Raw genomic sequence first — 21956 nt, 5'->3', positions numbered from 1 at the left:
AAAGCTCATTAGAAAATCAAATCTCAATTTTAGTTTTTAACCTCACATACTTCTCTGCAACATTGCTAGCTCCAGGATATAAAGCAGGCTTTAGTAGCGTTGGAGGCAGCCAGGCTTTTATGAACTATCATGACCAACACAATGTGATCCATATTACTTTCATCTTGACAGAAATTATGTTCAGGCACAGTCTCCCACTGTAAGGTAGTGAGGACATGCTGATGCTGTGAGCGTCTTTTTAATGCATAAAGGAATTATTGTGAGTTAAACTTGCCTTGTATATTGGTAAAATGATGCCGTATGCCGGAAGACTTCCTTTTTTTTTTTTGTTCTTCAGTCTCGGCAATTCAGAGAAACTCGGTTGTGAAACACTGCCACCTCTGGTCATTCAGTATAATCTGTAGATGGAAAAGTCCACTGTTAGCACATTTTCTATAAGCAATACCAAAAAATCTTGATTTTTAGAAAGGGTAAACAGATCAATACTATGGAGTCTTTTATTGTGAAAATCAAAAGCTCATTAGAAAATCAAATCTCAATTTTAGTTTTTAACCTCACATACTTCTCTGCAACATTGCTAGTTCCAGGATATAAAGCAGGCTTTAGTAGCGTTGGAGGCAGCCAGGCTTTTATGAACTATCATGACCAACACAATGTGATCCATATTACTCTCATCTTGACAGAAATTATGTTCAGGCACAGTCTCCAACTATAAGGTAGTGAGGACATACTGATGCTGTGAGCGTCTTTTTAATGCATAAAGGAATTATTGTGAGTTTTACTTGCCTTGCATATTGGTAAAATGATGCCGTATGCCGGAAGACTTCCTTTTTTTTGTTTCTTCAGTCTCGGCAATTCAGAGAAACTCGGTTGTGAAACACTGCCACCTCTGGTCATTCAGTATAATCTGTAGATGGAAAAGTCCACTGTTAGCACCTTTTCTATAAGCAATACAAAAAAATCTTGATTTTTAGAAAGGGTAAACAGATCAATACTATGGAGTCTTTTATTGTGAAAATCAAAAGCTCTTTAGAAAATCAAATCTCAATTTTAGTTTTTAACCTCACATACTTCTCTGCAACATTGCTAGTTCCAGGATATAAAGCAGGGTTTAGTAGCGTTGGAGGCAGCCAGGCTTTTATGAACTATCATGACCAACACAATGTGATCCATATTACTTTCATCTTGACAGAAATTATGTTCAGGCACAGTCTCCCACTGTAAGGTAGTGAGGACATGCTGATGCTGTGAGCGTCTTTTTAATGCATAAAGGAATTATTGCGAGTTAAACTTGCCTTGTATATTGGTAAAATGATGCCGTATGCCGGAAGACTTCCTTTTTTTTTTTTGTTCTTCAGTCTCGGCAATTCAGAGAAACTCGGTTGTGAAACACTGCCACCTCTGGTCATTCAGTATAATCTGCAGATGGAAAAGTCCACTGTTAGCACATTTTCTATAAGCAATACAAAAAAATCGTGATTTTTAGAAAGGGTAAACAGATCAATACTATGGAGTCTTTTATTGTGAAAATCAAAAGCTCTTTAGAAAATCAAATCTCAATTTTAGTTTTTAACCTCACATACTTCTCTGCAACATTGCTAGTTCCAGGATATAAAGCAGGCTTTAGTAGCGTTGGAGGCAGCCAGGCTTTTATGAACTATCATGACCAACACAATGTGATCCATATTACTCTCATCTTGACAGAAATTATGTTCAGGCACAGTCTCCCACTATAAGGTAGTGAGGACATGCTGATGCTGTGAGCGTCTTTTTAATGCATAAAGGAATTATTGTGAGTTAAACTTGCCTTGTATATTGGTAAAATGATGCCGTATGCCGGAAGACTTCCTTTTTTTTGTTTCTTTAGTCTCGGCAATTCAGAGAAACTCGGTTGTGAAACACTGCCACCTCTGGTCATTCAGTATAATCTGTAGATGGAAAAGTCCACTGTTAGCACATTTTCTATAAGCAATACAAAAAAAATCTTGATTTTTAGAAAGGGTAAACAGATCAATACTATGGAGTCTTTTATTGTGAAAATCAAAAGCTCTTTAGAAAATCAAATCTCAATTTTAGTTTTTAACCTCACATACTTCTCTGCAACATTGCTAGTTCCAGGATATAAAGCAGGGTTTAGTAGCGTTGGAGGCAGCCAGGCTTTTATGAACTATCATGACCAACACAATGTGATCCATATTACTCTCATCTTGACAGAAATTATGTTCAGGCACAGTCTCCCACTATAAGGTAGTGAGGACATGCTGATGCTGTGAGCGTCTTTTTAATGCATAAAGGAATTATTGTGAGTTTTACTTGCCTTGCATATTGGTAAAATGATGCCGTATGCCGGAAGACTTCCTTTTTTTTGTTTCTTCAGTCTCGGCAATTCAGAGAAACTCGGTTGTGAAACACTGCCACCTCTGGTCATTCAGTATAATCTGTAGATGGAAAAGTCCACTGTTAGCACATTTTCTATAAGCAATACAAAAAAATCTTGATTTTTAGAAAGGGTAAACAGATCAATACTATGGAGTCTTTTATTGTGAAAATCAACAGCTCATTAGAAAATCAAATCTCAATTTTAGTTTTTAACCTCACATACTTCTCTGCAACATTGCTAGCTCCAGGATATAAAGCAGGCTTTAGTAGCGTTGGAGGCAGCCAGGCTTTTATGAACTATCATGACCAACACAATGTGATCCATATTACTCTCATCTTGACAGAAATTATGTTCAGGCACAGTCTCCCACTATAAGGTAGTGAGGACATGCTGATGCTGTGAGCGTCTTTTTAATGCATAAAGGAATTATTGTGAGTTTTACTTGCCTTGCATATTGGTAAAATGATGCCGTATGCCGGAAGACTTCCTTTTTTTTTTTTTCTTCAGTCTCGGCAATTCAGAGAAACTCGGTTGTGAAACACTGCCACCTCTGGTCATTCAGTATAATCTGCAGATGGAAAAGTCCACTGTTAGCACATTTTCTATAAGCAATACAAAAAAATCGTGATTTTTAGAAAGGGTAAACAGATCAATACTATGGAGTCTTTTATTGTGAAAATCAAAATCTCTTTAGAAAATCAAATCTCAATTTTAGTTTTTAACCTCACATACTTCTCTGCAACATTGCTAGTTCCAGGATATAAAGCAGGCTTTAGTAGCGTTGGAGGCAGCCAGACTTTTATGAACTATCATGACCAACACAATGTGATCCATATTACTTTCATCTTGACAGAAATTATGTTCAGGCACAGTCTCCCACTATAAGGTAGTGAGGACATGCTGATGCTGTGAGCGTCTTTTTAATGCATAAAGGAATTATTGTGAGTTTTACTTGCCTTGCATATTGGTAAAATGATGCCGTATGCCGGAAGACTTCCTTTTTTTTGTTTCTTCAGTCTCGGCAATTCAGAGAAACTCGGTTGTGAAACACTGCCACCTCTGGTCATTCAGTATAATCTGTAGATGGAAAAGTCCACTGTTAGCACATTTTCTATAAGCAATACAAAAAAATCTTGATTTTTAGAAAGGGTAAACAGATCAATACTATGGAGTCTTTTATTGTGAAAATCAAAAGCTCATTAGAAAATCAAATCTCAATTTTAGTTTTTAACCTCACATACTTCTCTGCAACATTGCTAGTTCCAGGATATAAAGCAGGCTTTAGTAGCGTTGGAGGCAGCCAGGCTTTTATGAACTATCATGACCAACACAATGTGATCCATATTACTCTCATCTTGACAGAAATTATGTTCAGGCACAGTCTCCCACTATAAGGTAGTGAGGACATGCTGATGCTGTGAGCGTCTTTTTAATGCATAAAGGAATTATTGTGAGTTAAACTTGCCTTGCATATTGGTAAAATGATGCCGTATGCCGGAAGACTTCCTTTTTTTTTTCTTCAGTCTCGGCAATTCAGAGAAACTCGGTTGTGAAACACTGCCACCTCTGGTCATTCAGTATAATCTGCAGATGGAAAAGTCCACTGTTAGCACATTTTCTATAAGCAATACAAAAAAATCTTGATTTTTAGAAAGGGTAAACAGATCAATACTATGGAGTCTTTTATTGTGAAAATCAAAAGCTCATTAGAAAATCAAATCTCAATTTTAGTTTTTAACCTCACATACTTCTCTGCAACATTGCTAGTTCCAGGATATAAAGCAGGCTTTAGTAGCGTTGGAGGCAGCCAGGCTTTTATGAACTATCATGACCAACACAATGTGATCCATATTACTCTCATCTTGACAAAAATTATGTTCAGGCACAGTCTCCCACTATAAGGTAGTGAGGACATGCTGATGCTGTGAGCGTCTTTTTAATGCATAAAGGAATTATTGTGAGTTAAACTTGCCTTGTATATTGGTAAAATGATGCCGTATGCCGGAAGACTTCCTTTTTTTTTTTTGTTCTTCAGTCTCGGCAATTCAGAGAAACTCGGTTGTGAAACACTGCCACCTCTGGTCATTCAGTATAATCTGTAGATGGAAAAGTCCACTGTTAGCACATTTTCTATAAGCAATACAAAAAAATCTTGATTTTTAGAAAGGGTAAACAGATCAATACTATGGAGTCTTTTATTGTGAAAATCAACAGCTCATTAGAAAATCAAATGTCAATTTTAGTTTTAAACCTCACATACTTCTCTGCAACATTGCTAGCTCCAGGATATAAAGCAGGCTTTAGTAGCGTTGGAGGCAGCCAGGCTTTTATGAACTATAATGACCAACACAATGTGATCCATATTACTTTCATCTTGATAGAAATTATGTTCAGGCACAGTCTCCCACTGTAAGGTAGTGAGGACATGCTGATGCTGTGAGCGTCTTTTTAATGCATAAAGGAATTATTGTGAGTTTTACTTGCCTTATAAATTGGTAAAATGATCCCGTATGCCGGAAGACTTCCTTTTTTTTTTCTTCAGTCTCGGCAATTCAGAGAAACTCGGTTGTGAAACACTGCCACCTCTGGTCATTCAGTATAATCTGTAGATGGAAAAGTCCACTGTTAGCACATTTTCTATAAGCAATACAAAAAAAATCTTGATTTTTAGAAAGGGTAAACAGATCAATACTATGGAGTCTTTTATTGTGAAAATCAACAGCTCATTAGAAAATCAAATCTCAATTTTAGTTTTTAACCTCACATACTTCTCTGCAACATTGCTAGCTCCAGGATATAAAGCAGGCTTTAGTAGCGTTGGAGGCAGCCAGGCTTTTATGAACTATCATGACCAACACAATGTGATCCATATTACTTTCATCTTGATAGAAATTATGTTCAGGCACAGTCTCCCACTGTAAGGTAGTGAGGACATGCTGATGCTGTGAGCGTCTTTTTAATGCATAAAGGGATTATTGTGAGTTTTACTTGCCTTATAAATTGGTAAAATGATCCCGTATGCCGGAAGACTTCCTTTTTTTTTTTCTTCAGTCTCGGCAATTCAGAGAAACTCGGTTGTGAAACACTGCCACCTCTGGTCATTCAGTATAATCTGTAGATGGAAAAGTCCACTGTTAGCACATTTTCTATAAGCAATACAAAAAAATCGTGATTTTTAGAAAGGGTAAACAGATCAATACTATGGAGTCTTTTATTGTGAAAATCAAAATCTCTTTAGAAAATCAAATCTCAATTTTAGTTTTTAACCTCACATACTTCTCTGCAACATTGCTAGTTCCAGGATATAAAGCAGGCTTTAGTAGCGTTGGAGGCAGCCAGACTTTTATGAACTATCATGACCAACACAATGTGATCCATATTACTTTCATCTTGACAGAAATTATGTTCAGGCACAGTCTCCCACTATAAGGTAGTGAGGACATGCTGATGCTGTGAGCGTCTTTTTAATGCATAAAGGAATTATTGTGAGTTTTACTTGCCTTGCATATTGGTAAAATGATGCCGTATGCCGGAAGACTTCCTTTTTTTTGTTTCTTCAGTCTCGGCAATTCAGAGAAACTCGGTTGTGAAACACTGCCACCTCTGGTCATTCAGTATAATCTGTAGATGGAAAAGTCCACTGTTAGCACATTTTCTATAAGCAATACAAAAAAATCTTGATTTTTAGAAAGGGTAAACAGATCAATACTATGGAGTCTTTTATTGTGAAAATCAAAAGCTCATTAGAAAATCAAATCTCAATTTTAGTTTTTAACCTCACATACTTCTCTGCAACATTGCTAGTTCCAGGATATAAAGCAGGCTTTAGTAGCGTTGGAGGCAGCCAGGCTTTTATGAACTATCATGACCAACACAATGTGATCCATATTACTCTCATCTTGACAGAAATTATGTTCAGGCACAGTCTCCCACTATAAGGTAGTGAGGACATGCTGATGCTGTGAGCGTCTTTTTAATGCATAAAGGAATTATTGTGAGTTAAACTTGCCTTGCATATTGGTAAAATGATGCCGTATGCCGGAAGACTTCCTTTTTTTTTTCTTCAGTCTCGGCAATTCAGAGAAACTCGGTTGTGAAACACTGCCACCTCTGGTCATTCAGTATAATCTGCAGATGGAAAAGTCCACTGTTAGCACATTTTCTATAAGCAATACAAAAAAATCTTGATTTTTAGAAAGGGTAAACAGATCAATACTATGGAGTCTTTTATTGTGAAAATCAAAAGCTCATTAGAAAATCAAATCTCAATTTTAGTTTTTAACCTCACATACTTCTCTGCAACATTGCTAGTTCCAGGATATAAAGCAGGCTTTAGTAGCGTTGGAGGCAGCCAGGCTTTTATGAACTATCATGACCAACACAATGTGATCCATATTACTCTCATCTTGACAAAAATTATGTTCAGGCACAGTCTCCCACTATAAGGTAGTGAGGACATGCTGATGCTGTGAGCGTCTTTTTAATGCATAAAGGAATTATTGTGAGTTAAACTTGCCTTGTATATTGGTAAAATGATGCCGTATGCCGGAAGACTTCCTTTTTTTTTTTTGTTCTTCAGTCTCGGCAATTCAGAGAAACTCGGTTGTGAAACACTGCCACCTCTGGTCATTCAGTATAATCTGTAGATGGAAAAGTCCACTGTTAGCACATTTTCTATAAGCAATACAAAAAAATCTTGATTTTTAGAAAGGGTAAACAGATCAATACTATGGAGTCTTTTATTGTGAAAATCAACAGCTCATTAGAAAATCAAATGTCAATTTTAGTTTTAAACCTCACATACTTCTCTGCAACATTGCTAGCTCCAGGATATAAAGCAGGCTTTAGTAGCGTTGGAGGCAGCCAGGCTTTTATGAACTATAATGACCAACACAATGTGATCCATATTACTTTCATCTTGATAGAAATTATGTTCAGGCACAGTCTCCCACTGTAAGGTAGTGAGGACATGCTGATGCTGTGAGCGTCTTTTTAATGCATAAAGGAATTATTGTGAGTTTTACTTGCCTTATAAATTGGTAAAATGATCCCGTATGCCGGAAGACTTCCTTTTTTTTTTCTTCAGTCTCGGCAATTCAGAGAAACTCGGTTGTGAAACACTGCCACCTCTGGTCATTCAGTATAATCTGTAGATGGAAAAGTCCACTGTTAGCACATTTTCTATAAGCAATACAAAAAAAATCTTGATTTTTAGAAAGGGTAAACAGATCAATACTATGGAGTCTTTTATTGTGAAAATCAACAGCTCATTAGAAAATCAAATCTCAATTTTAGTTTTTAACCTCACATACTTCTCTGCAACATTGCTAGCTCCAGGATATAAAGCAGGCTTTAGTAGCGTTGGAGGCAGCCAGGCTTTTATGAACTATCATGACCAACACAATGTGATCCATATTACTTTCATCTTGATAGAAATTATGTTCAGGCACAGTCTCCCACTGTAAGGTAGTGAGGACATGCTGATGCTGTGAGCGTCTTTTTAATGCATAAAGGGATTATTGTGAGTTTTACTTGCCTTATAAATTGGTAAAATGATCCCGTATGCCGGAAGACTTCCTTTTTTTTTTTCTTCAGTCTCGGCAATTCAGAGAAACTCGGTTGTGAAACACTGCCACCTCTGGTCATTCAGTATAATCTGTAGATGGAAAAGTCCACTGTTAGCACATTTTCTATAAGCAATACAAAAAAATCGTGATTTTTAGAAAGGGTAAACAGATCAATACTATGGAGTCTTTTATTGTGAAAATCAAAATCTCTTTAGAAAATCAAATCTCAATTTTAGTTTTTAACCTCACATACTTCTCTGCAACATTGCTAGTTCCAGGATATAAAGCAGGCTTTAGTAGCGTTGGAGGCAGCCAGACTTTTATGAACTATCATGACCAACACAATGTGATCCATATTACTTTCATCTTGACAGAAATTATGTTCAGGCACAGTCTCCCACTATAAGGTAGTGAGGACATGCTGATGCTGTGAGCGTCTTTTTAATGCATAAAGGAATTATTGTGAGTTTTACTTGCCTTGCATATTGGTAAAATGATGCCGTATGCCGGAAGACTTCCTTTTTTTTGTTTCTTCAGTCTCGGCAATTCAGAGAAACTCGGTTGTGAAACACTGCCACCTCTGGTCATTCAGTATAATCTGTAGATGGAAAAGTCCACTGTTAGCACATTTTCTATAAGCAATACAAAAAAATCTTGATTTTTAGAAAGGGTAAACAGATCAATACTATGGAGTCTTTTATTGTGAAAATCAAAAGCTCATTAGAAAATCAAATCTCAATTTTAGTTTTTAACCTCACATACTTCTCTGCAACATTGCTAGTTCCAGGATATAAAGCAGGCTTTAGTAGCGTTGGAGGCAGCCAGGCTTTTATGAACTATCATGACCAACACAATGTGATCCATATTACTCTCATCTTGACAGAAATTATGTTCAGGCACAGTCTCCCACTATAAGGTAGTGAGGACATGCTGATGCTGTGAGCGTCTTTTTAATGCATAAAGGAATTATTGTGAGTTAAACTTGCCTTGCATATTGGTAAAATGATGCCGTATGCCGGAAGACTTCCTTTTTTTTTTCTTCAGTCTCGGCAATTCAGAGAAACTCGGTTGTGAAACACTGCCACCTCTGGTCATTCAGTATAATCTGCAGATGGAAAAGTCCACTGTTAGCACATTTTCTATAAGCAATACAAAAAAATCTTGATTTTTAGAAAGGGTAAACAGATCAATACTATGGAGTCTTTTATTGTGAAAATCAAAAGCTCATTAGAAAATCAAATCTCAATTTTAGTTTTTAACCTCACATACTTCTCTGCAACATTGCTAGTTCCAGGATATAAAGCAGGCTTTAGTAGCGTTGGAGGCAGCCAGGCTTTTATGAACTATCATGACCAACACAATGTGATCCATATTACTCTCATCTTGACAAAAATTATGTTCAGGCACAGTCTCCCACTATAAGGTAGTGAGGACATGCTGATGCTGTGAGCGTCTTTTTAATGCATAAAGGAATTATTGTGAGTTAAACTTGCCTTGTATATTGGTAAAATGATGCCGTATGCCGGAAGACTTCCTTTTTTTTTTTTGTTCTTCAGTCTCGGCAATTCAGAGAAACTCGGTTGTGAAACACTGCCACCTCTGGTCATTCAGTATAATCTGTAGATGGAAAAGTCCACTGTTAGCACATTTTCTATAAGCAATACAAAAAAATCTTGATTTTTAGAAAGGGTAAACAGATCAATACTATGGAGTCTTTTATTGTGAAAATCAACAGCTCATTAGAAAATCAAATGTCAATTTTAGTTTTAAACCTCACATACTTCTCTGCAACATTGCTAGCTCCAGGATATAAAGCAGGCTTTAGTAGCGTTGGAGGCAGCCAGGCTTTTATGAACTATAATGACCAACACAATGTGATCCATATTACTTTCATCTTGATAGAAATTATGTTCAGGCACAGTCTCCCACTGTAAGGTAGTGAGGACATGCTGATGCTGTGAGCGTCTTTTTAATGCATAAAGGAATTATTGTGAGTTTTACTTGCCTTATAAATTGGTAAAATGATCCCGTATGCCGGAAGACTTGCTTTTTTTTTTCTTCAGTCTCGGCAATTCAGAGAAACTCGGTTGTGAAACACTGCCACCTCTGGTCATTCAGTATAATCTGTAGATGGAAAAGTCCACTGTTAGCACATTTTCTATAAGCAATACAAAAAAAATCTTGATTTTTAGAAAGGGTAAACAGATCAATACTATGGAGTCTTTTATTGTGAAAATCAACAGCTCATTAGAAAATCAAATCTCAATTTTAGTTTTTAACCTCACATACTTCTCTGCAACATTGCTAGCTCCAGGATATAAAGCAGGCTTTAGTAGCGTTGGAGGCAGCCAGGCTTTTATGAACTATCATGACCAACACAATGTGATCCATATTACTTTCATCTTGATAGAAATTATGTTCAGGCACAGTCTCCCACTGTAAGGTAGTGAGGACATGCTGATGCTGTGAGCGTCTTTTTAATGCATAAAGGGATTATTGTGAGTTTTACTTGCCTTATAAATTGGTAAAATGATCCCGTATGCCGGAAGACTTCCTTTTTTTTTTCTTCAGTCTCGGCAATTCAGAGAAACTCGGTTGTGAAACACTGCCACCTCTGGTCATTCAGTATAATCTGTAGATGGAAAAGTCCACTGTTAGCACATTTTCTATAAGCAATACAAAAAAAATCTTGATTTTTAGAAAGGGTAAACAGATCAATACTATGGAGTCTTTTATTGTGAAAATCAACAGCTCATTAGAAAATCAAATCTCAATTTTAGTTTTTAACCTCACATACTTCTCTGCAACATTGCTAGCTCCAGGATATAAAGCAGGCTTTAGTAGCGTTGGAGGCAGCCAGGCTTTTATGAACTATCATGACCAACACAATGTGATCCATATTACTTTCATCTTGACAGAAATTATGTTCAGGCACAGTCTCCCACTATAAGGTAGTGAGGACATGCTGATGCTGTGAGCGTCTTTTTAATGCATAAAGGAATTATTGTGAGTTTTACTTGCCTTGCATATTGGTAAAATGATGCCGTATGCCGGAAGACTTCCTTTTTGTTTTTTTGTTCTTCAATCTCGGCAATTCAGAGAAACTCGGTTGTGAAACACTGCCACCTCTGGTCATTCAGTATAATCTGCAGATGGAAAAGTCCACTGTTAGCACATTTTCTATAAGCAATACAAAAAAATCTTGATTTTTAGAAAGCGTAAACAGATCAATACTATGGAGCCTTTTATTGTGAAAATCAACAGCTCATTAGAAAATCAAATCTCAATTTTAGTTTTTAACCTCACATACTTCTCTAGAACATTGCTAGTTCCAGGATATAAAGCAGGCTTTAGTAGCGTTGGAGGCAGCCAGGCTTTTATGAACTATCATGACCAACACAATGTGATCCATATTACTTTCATCTTGACAGAAATTATGTTCAGGCACAGTCTCCCACTATAAGGTAGTGAGGACATGCTGATGCTGTGAGCGTCTTTTTAATGCATAAAGGAATTATTGTGAGTTAAACTTGCCTTGTATATTGGTAAAATGATGCCGTATGCCGGAAGACTTCCTTTTTTTTTTTTGTTCTTCAGTCTCGGCAATTCAGAGAAACTCGGTTGTGAAACACTGCCACCTCTGGTCATTCAGTATAATCTGTAGATGGAAAAGTCCACTGTTAGCACATTTTCTATAAGCAATACAAAAAAATCTTGATTTTTAGAAAGGGTAAACAGATCAATACTATGCGGTCTTTTAGTGCGAAAATCAACAGCTCATTAGAAAATCAAATCTCAATTTTAGTTTTTAACCTCACATACTTCTCTGCAACATTGCTAGCTCCAGGATATAAAGCAGGCTTTAGTAGCGTTGGAGGCAGCCAGGCTTTTATGAACTATCATGACCAACACAATGTGATCCATATTACTTTCATCTTGACAGAAATTATGTTCAGGCACAGTCTCCCACTGTAAGGTAGTGAGGACATGCTGATGCTGTGAGCGTCTTTTTAATGCATAAAGGGATTATTGTGAGTTTTACTTGCCTTATAAATTGGTAAAATGATCCCGTATGCCGGAAGACTTCCTTTTTTTTTTCTTCAGTCTCGGCAATTCAGAGAAACTCGGTTGTGAAACACTGCCACCTCTGGTCATTCAGTATAATCTGTAGATGGAAAAGTCCACTGTTAGCACATTTTCTATAAGCAATACAAAAAAATCTTGATTTTTAGAAAGGGTAAACAGATCAATACTATGGAGTCTTTTATTGTGAAAATCAAAAGCTCTTTAGAAAATCAAATCTCAATTTTAGTTTTTAACCTCACATACTTCTCTGCAACATTGCTAGTTCCAGGATATAAAGCAGGGTTTAGTAGCGTTGGAGGCAGCCAGGCTTTTATGAACTATCATGACCAACACAATGTGATCCATATTACTCTCATCTTGACAGAAATTATGTTCAGGCACAGTCTCCCACTATAAGGTAGTGAGGACATGCTGATGCTGTGAGCGTCTTTTTAATGCATAAAGGAATTATTGTGAGTTAAACTTGCCTTGTATATTGGTAAAATGATGCCGTATGCCGGAAGACTTCCTTTTTTTTTTTTGTTCTTCAGTCTCGGCAATTCAGAGAAACTCGGTTGTGAAACACTGCCACCTCTGGTCATTCAGTATAATCTGTAGATGGAAAAGTCCACTGTTAGCACATTTTCTATAAGCAATACAAAAAAATCTTGATTTTTAGAAAGGGTAAACAGATCAATACTATGGAGTCTTTTATTGTGAAAATCAACAGCTCATTAGAAAATCAAATCTCAATTTTAGTTTTTAACCTCACATACTTCTCTGCAACATTGCTAGCTCCAGGATATAAAGCAGGCTTTAGTAGCGTTGGAGGCAGCCAGGCTTTTATGAACTATCATGACCAACACAATGTGATCCATATTACTCTCATCTTGACAGAAATTATGTTCAGGCACAGTCTCCAACTATAAGGTAGTGAGGACATACTGATGCTGTGAGCGTCTTTTTAATGCATAAAGGAATTATTGTGAGTTAAACTTGCCTTGCATATTGGTAAAATGATGCCGTATGCCGGAAGACTTCCTTTTTTTTTTCTTCAGTCTCGGCAATTCAGAGAAACTAGGTTGTGAAACACTGCCACCTCTGGTCATTCAGTATAATCTGCAGATGGAAAAGTCCACTGTTAGCACATTTTCTATAAGCAATACAAAAAAATCGTGATTTTTAGAAAGGGTAAACAGATCAATACTATGGAGTCTTTTATTGTGAAAATCAAAAGCTCTTTAGAAAATCAAATCTCAATTTTAGTTTTTAACCTCACATACTTCTCTGCAACATTGCTAGTTCCAGGATATAAAGCAGGGTTTAGTAGCGTTGGAGGCAGCCAGGCTTTTATGAACTATCATGACCAACACAATGTGATCCATATTACTCTCATCTTGACAGAAATTATGTTCAGGCACAGTCTCTCACTATAAGGTAGTGAGGACATGCTGATGCTGTGAGCGTCTTTTTAATGCATAAAGGAATTATTGTGAGTTAAACTTGCCTTGTATATTGGTAAAATGATGCCGTATGCCGGAAGACTTCCTTTTTGTTTTTTTGTTCTTCAATCTCGGCAATTCAGAGAAACTCGGTTGTGAAACACTGCCACCTCTGGTCATTCAGTATAATCTGCAGATGGAAAAGTCCACTGTTAGCACATTTTCTATAAGCAATACAAAAAAATCTTGATTTTTAGAAAGCGTAAACAGATCAATACTATGGAGCCTTTTATTGTGAAAATCAACAGCTCATTAGAAAATCAAATCTCAATTTTAGTTTTTAACCTCACATACTTCTCTAGAACATTGCTAGTTCCAGGATATAAAGCAGGCTTTAGTAGCGTTGGAGGCAGCCAGGCTTTTATGAACTATCATGACCAACACAATGTGATCCATATTACTTTCATCTTGACAGAAATTATGTTCAGGCACAGTCTCCCACTATAAGGTAGTGAGGACATGCTGATGCTGTGAGCGTCTTTTTAATGCATAAAGGAATTATTGTGAGTTAAACTTGCCTTGTATATTGGTAAAATGATGCCGTATGCCGGAAGACTTCCTTTTTTTTTTTTGTTCTTCAGTCTCGGCAATTCAGAGAAACTCGGTTGTGAAACACTGCCACCTCTGGTCATTCAGTATAATCTGTAGATGGAAAAGTCCACTGTTAGCACATTTTCTATAAGCAATACAAAAAAATCTTGATTTTTAGAAAGGGTAAACAGATCAATACTATGGAGTCTTTTATTGTGAAAATCAAAAGCTCATTAGAAAATCAAATCTCAATTTTAGTTTTTAACCTCACATACTTCTCTGCAACATTGCTAGCTCCAGGATATAAAGCAGGCTTTAATAGCGTTGGAGGCAGCCAGGCTTTTATGAACTATCATGACCAACACAATGTGATCCATATTACTTTCATCTTGACAGAAATTATGTTCAGGCACAGTCTCCCACTGTAAGGTAGTGAGGACATGCTGATGCTGTGAGCGTCTTTTTAATGCATAAAGGAATTATTGTGAGTTAAACTTGCCTTGTATATTGGTAAAATGATGCCGTATGCCGGAAGACTTCCTTTTTTTTTTTTGTTCTTCAGTCTCGGCAATTCAGAGAAACTCGGTTGTGAAACACTGCCACCTCTGGTCATTCAGTATAATCTGTAGATGGAAAAGTCCACTGTTAGCACATTTTCTATAAGCAATACAAAAAAATCTTGATTTTTAGAAAGGGTAAACAGATCAATACTATGGAGTCTTTTATTGTGAAAATCAAAAGCTCTTTAGAAAATCAAATCTCAATTTTAGTTTTTAACCTCACATACTTCTCTGCAACATTGCTAGTTCCAGGATATAAAGCAGGGTTTAGTAGCGTTGGAGGCAGCCAGGCTTTTATGAACTATCATGACCAACACAATGTGATCCATATTACTCTCATCTTGACAGAAATTATGTTCAGGCACAGTCTCCCACTATAAGGTAGTGAGGACATGCTGATGCTGTGAGCGTCTTTTTAATGCATAAAGGAATTATTGTGAGTTAAACTTGCCTTGTATATTGGTAAAATGATGCCGTATGCCGGAAGACTTCCTTTTTTTTTTTTGTTCTTCAGTCTCGGCAATTCAGAGAAACTCGGTTGTGAAACACTGCCACCTCTGGTCATTCAGTATAATCTGTAGATGGAAAAGTCCACTGTTAGCACATTTTCTATAAGCAATACAAAAAAATCTTGATTTTTAGAAAGGGTAAACAGATCAATACTATGGAGTCTTTTATTGTGAAAATCAAAAGCTCTTTAGAAAATCAAATCTCAATTTTAGTTTTTAACCTCACATACTTCTCTGCAACATTGCTAGTTCCAGGATATAAAGCAGGGTTTAGTAGCGTTGGAGGCAGCCAGGCTTTTATGAACTATCATGACCAACACAATGTGATCCATATTACTCTCATCTTGACAGAAATTATGTTCAGGCACAGTCTCTCACTATAAGGTAGTGAGGACATGCTGATGCTGTGAGCGTCTTTTTAATGCATAAAGGAATTATTGTGAGTTAAACTTGCCTTGTATATTGGTAAAATGATGCCGTATGCCGGAAGACTTCCTTTTTGTTTTTTTGTTCTTCAATCTCGGCAATTCAGAGAAACTCGGTTGTGAAACACTGCCACCTCTGGTCATTCAGTATAATCTGCAGATGGAAAAGTCCACTGTTAGCACATTTTCTATAAGCAATACAAAAAAATCTTGATTTTTAGAAAGCGTAAACAGATCAATACTATGGAGCCTTTTATTGTGAAAATCAACAGCTCATTAGAAAATCAAATCTCAATTTTAGTTTTTAACCTCACATACTTCTCTAGAACATTGCTAGTTCCAGGATATAAAGCAGGCTTTAGTAGCGTTGGAGGCAGCCAGGCTTTTATGAACTATCATGACCAACACAATGTGATCCATATTACTTTCATCTTGACAGAAATTATGTTCAGGCACAGTCTCCCACTATAAGGTAGTGAGGACATGCTGATGCTGTGAGCGTCTTTTTAATGCATAAAGGAATTATTGTGAGTTAAACTTGCCTTGTATATTGGTAAAATGATGCCGTATGCCGGAAGACTTCCTTTTTTTTTTTTGTTCTTCAGTCTCGGCAATTCAGAGAAACTCGGTTGTGAAACACTGCCACCTCTGGTCATTCAGTATAATCTGTAGATGGAAAAGTCCACTGTTAGCACATTTTCTATAAGCAATACAAAAAAATCTTGATTTTTAGAAAGGGTAAACAGATCAATACTATGGAGTCTTTTATTGTGAAAATCAAAAGCTCATTAGAAAATCAAATCTCAATTTTAGTTTTTAACCTCACATACTTCTCTGCAACATTGCTAGCTCCAGGATATAAAGCAGGCTTTAGTAGCGTTGGAGGCAGCCAGGCTTTTATGAACTATCATGACCAACACAATGTGATCCATATTACTTTCATCTTGACAGAAATTATGTTCAGGCACAGTCTCCCACTGTAAGGTAGTGAGGACATGCTGATGCTGTGAGCGTCTTTTTAATGCATAAAGGAATTATTGTGAGTTAAACTTGCCTTGTATATTGGTAAAATGATGCCGTATGCCGGAAGACTTCCTTTTTTTTTTTTGTTCTTCAGTCTCGGCAATTCAGAGAAACTCGGTTGTGAAACACTGCCACCTCTGGTCATTCAGTATAATCTGTAGATGGAAAAGTCCACTGTTAGCACATTTTCTATAAGCAATACAAAAAAATCTTGATTTTTAGAAAGCGTAAACAGATCAATACTATGGAGCCTTTTATTGTGAAAATCAACAGCTCATTAGAAAATCAAATCTCAATTTTAGTTTTTAACCTCACATACTTCTCTAGAACATTGCTAGTTCCAGGATATAAAGCAGGCTTTAGTAGCGTTGGAGGCAGCCAGGCTTTTATGAACTATCATGACCAACACAATGTGATCCATATTACTTTCATCTTGACAGAAATTATGTTCAGGCACAGTCTCCCACTATAAGGTAGTGAGGACATGCTGATGCTGTGAGCGTCTTTTTAATGCATAAAGGAATTATTGTGAGTTAAACTTGCCTTGCATATTGGTAAAATGATGCCGTATGCCGGAAGACTTCCTTTTTTTTTTCTTCAGTCTCGGCAATTCAGAGAAACTAGGTTGTGAAACACTGCCACCTCTGGTCATTCAGTATAATCTGTAGATGGAAAAGTCCACTGTTAGCACATTTTCTATAAGCAATACAAAAAAATCTTGATTTTTAGAAAGGGTAAACAGATCAATACTATGGAGTCTTTTATTGTGAAAATCAAAAGCTCATTAGAAAATCAAATCTCAATTTTAGTTTTTAACCTCACATACTTCTCTGCAACATTGCTAGCTCCAGGATATAAAGCAGGCTTTAGTAGCGTTGGAGGCAGCCAGGCTTTTATGAACTATCATGACCAACACAATGTGATCCATATTACTTTCATCTTGACAGAAATTATGTTCAGGCACAGTCTCCCACTGTAAGGTAGTGAGGACATGCTGATGCTGTGAGCGTCTTTTTAATGCATAAAGGAATTATTGTGAGTTAAACTTGCCTTGTATATTGGTAAAATGATGCCGTATGCCGGAAGACTTCCTTTTTTTTTTTTGTTCTTCAGTCTCGGCAATTCAGAGAAACTCGGTTGTGAAACACTGCCACCTCTGGTCATTCAGTATAATCTGTAGATGGAAAAGTCCACTGTTAGCACATTTTCTATAAGCAATACAAAAAAATCTTGATTTTTAGAAAGGGTAAACAGATCAATACTATGGAGTCTTTTATTGTGAAAATCAAAAGCTCTTTAGAAAATCAAATCTCAATTTTAGTTTTTAACCTCACATACTTCTCTGCAACATTGCTAGTTCCAGGATATAAAGCAGGGTTTAGTAGCGTTGGAGGCAGCCAGGCTTTTATGAACTATCATGACCAACACAATGTGATCCATATTACTCTCATCTTGACAGAAATTATGTTCAGGCACAGTCTCCCACTATAAGGTAGTGAGGACATGCTGATGCTGTGAGCGTCTTTTTAATGCATAAAGGAATTATTGTGAGTTAAACTTGCCTTGTATATTGGTAAAATGATGCCGTATGCCGGAAGACTTCCTTTTTTTTTTTTGTTCTTCAGTCTCGGCAATTCAGAGAAACTCGGTTGTGAAACACTGCCACCTCTGGTCATTCAGTATAATCTGTAGATGGAAAAGTCCACTGTTAGCACATTTTCTATAAGCAATACAAAAAAATCTTGATTTTTAGAAAGGGTAAACAGATCAATACTATGGAGTCTTTTATTGTGAAAATCAACAGCTCATTAGAAAATCAAATCTCAATTTTAGTTTTTAACCTCACATACTTCTCTGCAACATTGCTAGCTCCAGGATATAAAGCAGGCTTTAGTAGCGTTGGAGGCAGCCAGGCTTTTATGAACTATCATGACCAACACAATGTGATCCATATTACTTTCATCTTGACAGAAATTATGTTCAGGCACAGTCTCCCACTGTAAGGTAGTGAGGACATGCTGATGCTGTGAGCGTCTTTTTAATGCATAAAGGAATTATTGTGAGTTTTACTTGCCTTATAAATTGGTAAAATGATGCCGTATGCCGGAAGACTTCCTTTTTTTTTTTTGTCTTCAGTCTCGGCAATTCAGAGAAACTCGGTTGTGAAACACTGCCACCTCCGGTCATTCAGTATAATCTGTAGATGGAAAAGTCCACTGTTAGCACATTTTCTATAAGCAATACAAAAAAATCTTGATTTTTAGAAAGGGTAAACAGATCAATACTATGGAGTCTTTTATTGTGAAAATCAACAGCTCATTAGAAAATCAAATGTCAATTTTAGTTTTTAACCTCACATACTTCTCTGCAACATTGCTAGTTCCAGGATATAAAGCAGGGTTTAGTAGCGTTGGAGGCAGCCAGGCTTTTATGAACTATCATGACCAACACAATGTGATCCATATTACTCTCATCTTGACAGAAAATATGTTCAGGCACAGTCTCCCACTATAAGGTAGTGAGGACATGCTGATGCTGTGAGCGTCTTTTTAATGCATAAAGGAATTATTGTGAGTTTTACTTGCCTTGCATATTGGTAAAATGATGCCGTATGCCGGAAGACTTCCTTTTTTTTGTTTCTTCAGTCTCGGCAATTCAGAGAAACTCGGTTGTGAAACACTGCCACCTCTGGTCATTCAGTATAATCTGCAGATGGAAAAGTCCACTGTTAGCACATTTTCTATAAGCAATACAAAAAAATCTTGATTTTTAGAAAGGGTAAACAGATCAATACTATGGAGTCTTTTATTGTGAAAATCAACAGCTCATTAGAAAATCAAATGTCAATTTTAGTTTTAAACCTCACATACTTCTCTGCAACATTGCTAGCTCCAGGATATAAAGCAGGCTTTAGTAGCGTTGGAGGCAGCCAGGCTTTTATGAACTATAATGACCAACACAATGTGATCCATATTACTTTCATCTTGATAGAAATTATGTTCAGGCACAGTCTCCCACTGTAAGGTAGTGAGGACATGCTGATGCTGTGAGCGTCTTTTTAATGCATAAAGGAATTATTGTGAGTTTTACTTGCCTTATAAATTGGTAAAATGATCCCGTATGCCGGAAGACTTCCTTTTTTTTTTCTTCAGTCTCGGCAATTCAGAGAAACTAGGTTGTGAAACACTGCCACCTCTGGTCATTCAGTATAATCTGCAGATGGAAAAGTCCACTGTTAGCACATTTTCTATAAGCAATACAAAAAAATCTTGATTTTTAGAAAGCGTAAACAGATCAATACTATGGAGCCTTTTATTGTGAAAATCAACAGCTCATTAGAAAATCAAATCTCAATTTTAGTTTTTAACCTCACATACTTCTCTAGAACATTGCTAGTTCCAGGATATAAAGCAGGCTTTAGTAGCGTTGGAGGCAGCCAGGCTTTTATGAACTATCATGACCAACACAATGTGATCCATATTACTTTCATCTTGACAGAAATTATGTTCAGGCACAGTCTCCCACTATAAGGTAGTGAGGACATGCTGATGCTGTGAGCGTCTTTTTAATGCATAAAGGAATTATTGTGAGTTAAACTTGCCTTGTATATTGGTAAAATGATGCCGTATGCCGGAAGACTTCCTTTTTTTTTTTTGTTCTTCAGTCTCGGCAATTCAGAGAAACTCGGTTGTGAAACACTGCCACCTCTGGTCATTCAGTATAATCTGTAGATGGAAAAGTCCACTGTTAGCACATTTTCTATAAGCAATACAAAAAAATCTTGATTTTTAGAAAGGGTAAACAGATCAATACTATGGAGTCTTTTATTGTGAAAATCAAAAGCTCATTAGAAAATCAAATCTCAATTTTAGTTTTTAACCTCACATACTTCTCTGCAACATTGCTAGCTCCAGGATATAAAGCAGGCTTTAGTAGCGTTGGAGGCAGCCAGGCTTTTATGAACTATCATGACCAACACAATGTGATCCATATTACTTTCATCTTGACAGAAATTATGTTCAGGCACAGTCTCCCACTGTAAGGTAGTGAGGACATGCTGATGCTGTGAGCGTCTTTTTAATGCATAAAGGAATTATTGTGAGTTAAACTTGCCTTGTATATTGGTAAAATGATGCCGTATGCCGGAAGACTTCCTTTTTTTTTTTTGTTCTTCAGTCTCGGCAATTCAGAGAAACTCGGTTGTGAAACACTGCCACCTCTGGTCATTCAGTATAATCTGTAGATGGAAAAGTCCACTGTTAGCACATTTTCTATAAGCAATACAAAAAAATCTTGATTTTTAGAAAGGGTAAACAGATCAATACTATGGAGTCTTTTATTGTGAAAATCAAAAGCTCTTTAGAAAATCAAATCTCAATTTTAGTTTTTAACCTCACATACTTCTCTGCAACATTGCTAGTTCCAGGATATAAAGCAGGGTTTAGTAGCGTTGGAGGCAGCCAGGCTTTTATGAACTATCATGACCAACACAATGTGATCCATATTACTCTCATCTTGACAGAAATTATGTTCAGGCACAGTCTCCCACTATAAGGTAGTGAGGACATGCTGATGCTGTGAGCGTCTTTTTAATGCATAAAGGAATTATTGTGAGTTAAACTTGCCTTGTATATTGGTAAAATGATGCCGTATGCCGGAAGACTTCCTTTTTTTTTTTTGTTCTTCAGTCTCGGCAATTCAGAGAAACTCGGTTGTGAAACACTGCCACCTCTGGTCATTCAGTATAATCTGTAGATGGAAAAGTCCACTGTTAGCACATTTTCTATAAGCAATACAAAAAAATCTTGATTTTTAGAAAGGGTAAACAGATCAATACTATGGAGTCTTTTATTGTGAAAATCAACAGCTCATTAGAAAATCAAATCTCAATTTTAGTTTTTAACCTCACATACTTCTCTGCAACATTGCTAGCTCCAGGATATAAAGCAGGCTTTAGTAGCGTTGGAGGCAGCCAGGCTTTTATGAACTATCATGACCAACACAATGTGATCCATATTACTTTCATCTTGACAGAAATTATGTTCAGGCACAGTCTCCCACTGTAAGGTAGTGAGGACATGCTGATGCTGTGAGCGTCTTTTTAATGCATAAAGGAATTATTGTGAGTTTTACTTGCCTTATAAATTGGTAAAATGATGCCGTATGCCGGAAGACTTCCTTTTTTTTTTTTGTCTTCAGTCTCGGCAATTCAGAGAAACTCGGTTGTGAAACACTGCCACCTCCGGTCATTCAGTATAATCTGTAGATGGAAAAGTCCACTGTTAGCACATTTTCTATAAGCAATACAAAAAAATCTTGATTTTTAGAAAGGGTAAACAGATCAATACTATGGAGTCTTTTATTGTGAAAATCAACAGCTCATTAGAAAATCAA

The 21956-nt window shown here is 36.7% G+C and overlaps 1 long non-coding RNA gene across 1 annotated transcript in view; it reads right to left on the bottom strand.

The window, feature by feature from the left end:
- LOC146785713 (uncharacterized) overlaps positions 1 to 21956 on the bottom strand; it is a 158585-nt gene that overhangs the window by 28795 nt on the left and 107834 nt on the right. Inside the window, exons 186-228 of the long non-coding RNA XR_014970781.1 lie at positions 21700 to 21822; positions 21188 to 21311; positions 20676 to 20799; positions 20164 to 20287; positions 19657 to 19775; positions 19148 to 19268; positions 18637 to 18759; positions 18125 to 18248; positions 17613 to 17736; positions 17106 to 17224; positions 16594 to 16717; positions 16082 to 16205; positions 15569 to 15693; positions 15057 to 15180; positions 14545 to 14668; positions 14033 to 14156; positions 13520 to 13644; positions 13013 to 13131; positions 12501 to 12624; positions 11994 to 12112; positions 11482 to 11605; positions 10969 to 11093; positions 10461 to 10579; positions 9953 to 10071; positions 9441 to 9564; positions 8934 to 9052; positions 8425 to 8545; positions 7917 to 8036; positions 7409 to 7527; positions 6897 to 7020; positions 6390 to 6508; positions 5881 to 6001; positions 5373 to 5492; positions 4865 to 4983; positions 4353 to 4476; positions 3846 to 3964; positions 3337 to 3457; positions 2827 to 2948; positions 2318 to 2438; positions 1808 to 1928; positions 1296 to 1419; positions 787 to 907; positions 275 to 398 (exon numbers count right to left, since the gene is read on the bottom strand). This is a non-coding gene — a long non-coding RNA (uncharacterized LOC146785713). The remainder of the gene's footprint in view (positions 1 to 274; positions 399 to 786; positions 908 to 1295; positions 1420 to 1807; positions 1929 to 2317; positions 2439 to 2826; positions 2949 to 3336; positions 3458 to 3845; positions 3965 to 4352; positions 4477 to 4864; positions 4984 to 5372; positions 5493 to 5880; positions 6002 to 6389; positions 6509 to 6896; positions 7021 to 7408; positions 7528 to 7916; positions 8037 to 8424; positions 8546 to 8933; positions 9053 to 9440; positions 9565 to 9952; positions 10072 to 10460; positions 10580 to 10968; positions 11094 to 11481; positions 11606 to 11993; positions 12113 to 12500; positions 12625 to 13012; positions 13132 to 13519; positions 13645 to 14032; positions 14157 to 14544; positions 14669 to 15056; positions 15181 to 15568; positions 15694 to 16081; positions 16206 to 16593; positions 16718 to 17105; positions 17225 to 17612; positions 17737 to 18124; positions 18249 to 18636; positions 18760 to 19147; positions 19269 to 19656; positions 19776 to 20163; positions 20288 to 20675; positions 20800 to 21187; positions 21312 to 21699; positions 21823 to 21956) is intronic.

The sequence above is a fragment of the Triturus cristatus genome, chromosome 11, assembly GCF_964204655.1.
Source record: "Triturus cristatus chromosome 11, aTriCri1.1, whole genome shotgun sequence".
Classification (NCBI taxonomy): Eukaryota; Metazoa; Chordata; class Amphibia; order Caudata; family Salamandridae; genus Triturus; species Triturus cristatus.
Note: the sequence above shows the minus strand (reverse complement) of the source record. Positions and strands in the feature narration are given on the sequence as shown.